We start from the raw sequence: 3,279 nt of genomic DNA, 5'->3' as shown, positions 1-3,279 counted from the left end.
CTGACCCCACACTGTCCACGACAGCTCCAGAGAAAGTCTTAGATATATTTTTACTACTATAATTTTTTAAATTTAAAAAAATTTTAAATAATAATTTTTTTCATTTTTTATTTTTAAGTCCCCATTACTCCTTTAATTTTCATTTTTATAACCTACTATTACCATGCCAAAAAAAAAAAAAAGAAGAAGAAGAAGAAGAAAGACCCTATTTTTAAAGCAAACTTCATATATATATACATATATATATATATTAATTTCTGTGACTTGGGGGTTTTCTTGTTTGTTGGTTGGTTGGTTGGTTGGCTGGTTGGTTGGTTGGTTGGTTTTGCTTTGTTTTGTTTTGTTTAATATTGTATTTTGGGGAACGTAACCCCTACTCAAGATTTTTAATCTTTGCTTTTTGGTATTTGTTAACTTTGTACCTTTAACAACCCAATCTTCAGTACCCATTTTTACTTGGGAGCGGGATCACTGGCCTGATTGCTCTCTCCCCCTTTTGACTCTCCTTTTTCTCCACCAGGTCGCCTCTATCTCCCCCTACCCCCTTTTCTTCTCTACCCAACTCAGTGAATCTCTTTGTGTGTTCCAGGCTGTGGAGAACACTCAGGGAACTGATTACTGGCTGGATCTGTCTCTCTCCTTTTGATTCCGCCTTTTATCCTCCTGGCCACCTCTGTCTCCTTCCTCCCTCTTCTCTTCTCTATGTAACTCCGTGAACATCTCTGAGGAATCCAGACTGTGGAGAGCACATAGGGAAGTGATTACTGCATAGCTTGCTCTCTCCCCTTTTGATATCCCCTCTGCTCCTCCTGGTCACCTAACTTCCTCTTCCCTCTTCTCTTCTCCATGTAACTCTGTGTACCTCTCCGGTGTCCCTCACTGTGGAGAAACTTTTCATCATTAACCTAGATGTTTTATCATCAGTGCTGTGTAGATGGAGAAGTCTTGAGGCTACTGTAAGAATAACACTGAAAACCAGAGGCAGGAGGCTTAGGTCCAAATCCTGAGAATGCCAGAGAACTCCTGACTCCAGGGAACATTAATCAATAGGAGCTCATCAAACGCCTCCATACCTAAACTGAAACCAAGCACCACCCAAGGGCCGACAAGCTTCAGAGCAAGACATACGACTCAAATTCTCCAGCAACACAGGAACCTAACCCTAAGCCTCAATATACAGGCTGACCAAAGTCACACCAAACCCACTGACATCTCAAAACTTATTACTGGACACTTCATTGCACTCCAGAGAGAAGAAATCCAGCTCCACCCACCAGAACACCAACACAAGCTTCCCTAACCAGAAAACCTTGACAAGCCACCCGTCCAACCCCATCCACCGTGAGGAACCTCCACAATAAAGAGGAACCACAAACTGCCAGAATACGGAAAGGCCACCCCAAACACAGCAATATAAACAAGATGAAAAGGTACAGAAATGCTCAGCAGGTATAGGAACATGATAAATGCCCCCCAAACCAGACAAAAGAGGAAGAGATAGGGAATCTACTTGATAAAGAATTCAGAATAATAATAGGGAAAATGATCCAAAATCTTGAAAGCAAATTGGAGTTACAGATAAATAGCCTGGAGATAAGGATCGAGAAGATGCAAGAACCTAGAGGAAATAAAAAAGAGTCAATATATAATGAATAATGAAATAAATGAGATCAAAAACACTCTGCAGTAGAATAACAGAGGCAGAAGATAGGATAAGTGAGGTAGAAGATAGAATGGTAGAAATAAATGAAACAGAGAGGAAAAAAGAATTAAAAGAAATGAGGACAACCTCAGAGACCTCTGAGACAATGTTAAATGCCCCAACATTCGATTCATAGGAGTCCAGAAGAAGAGGACAAAAAGAAAGACCATGAGAAAATACTTGAGGAGACAATAGTTGAAAACGTCCCTAAAATGGGGAAGGAAATAGCCACCCAAGTCCAAGAAATCCAGAGAGTCCCAAAAGGATAAACCCAAGGTGAAACACCCCAAGACACATATTAATCAAATTAACAAAGATCAAACACAAAGAACAAATATTAAAAGCAGCAAGGGAAAAACAATAAATAACACACAAGGGGATTCCCATAAGGATAACAGCTGATCTTTCAATAGAAACTCTTCAGGCCAGAAGGGAATGGCAGGACATACTTAAAGTAATGAAAAAAAAAAAAAAATCTACAACCTAGATTACTATACCCAGCAAGGATTTCATTCAAATATGAAGGAGAAATCAAAAGCTTTACAGACAAGCAAAAGCTGAGAGAATTCAGCACCACCAAACCAGCTCTCCAACAAATGCTAAAGGATCTTCTCTAGACAGGAAACACAGAAAGGGTGTATAAACACGAACCCAAAATAATAAAGTAAATGGCAATGGGATCATACTTATCAATAATTACCTTAAATGTAAATGGGTTGAATGCCCCAACCAAAAGACAAAGACTGGCTGAATGGATTAAAAAAACAAGACACATATATATGTTGTCTACAAGAGACCCAACTCAAAACAAGGGACACATACAGACTAAAAGTGAAGGGCTGGAAAAAGATATTCCATGCAAATAGAGACCAAAAGAAAGCAGGAGTAGCAATATTCATATCAGATAAAATAGACTTTAAAACAAAGGCTGTGAAAAGAGACAAAGATGGACTCTACATAGTGATCAAAGGATCAATCCAAGAAGAAGATATAGCAATCATAAATATATATGCACCCAACATAGGAGCACCACAATATGTAAGACAAATGCTAACAAGTATGAAAGGGGAAATTAACAATAACACAATAATAGTGGGAGACTTTAATACTCCACTCACACCTATGGATAGATCAACTAAACAGAAAATTAACAAGGAAACACAAACTTTAAATGATACAGTAGACCAGTTAGACATAATTGATATCTATAGAACATTTCACCCCCAAACAATGAATTTCATCTTTTTCTCAAGTGCACACAGAACCTTCTCCAGGATAGATCATATCCTGGGCCATAACTCTAGCTTTGGTAAATTCAAAAAAAAAAAAAACATGAAATCATTCCAAGCATCTTTTCTGATGCTTGCAATGCAGTAAGATTAGATGTCAATTACAGGAGAAAAACTTTAAAATTCCAACATATGGAGGCTGAACAACACACTGCTGAATGACCAACAAATCACAGAAGAAATAAAAAAATAAATCAAAATATGCATAGAAATGAATGAAAATTAAAACACAACAACCCAAAACCTATGGGACACTGTAAAAGCAGTGCTAAGGGGAAGGTTCATAGC

Source organism: Cervus elaphus, chromosome 3 (genome assembly GCF_910594005.1).
Source record: "Cervus elaphus chromosome 3, mCerEla1.1, whole genome shotgun sequence".
Taxonomy (NCBI): domain Eukaryota; kingdom Metazoa; phylum Chordata; class Mammalia; order Artiodactyla; family Cervidae; genus Cervus; species Cervus elaphus.
Note: the sequence above shows the minus strand (reverse complement) of the source record.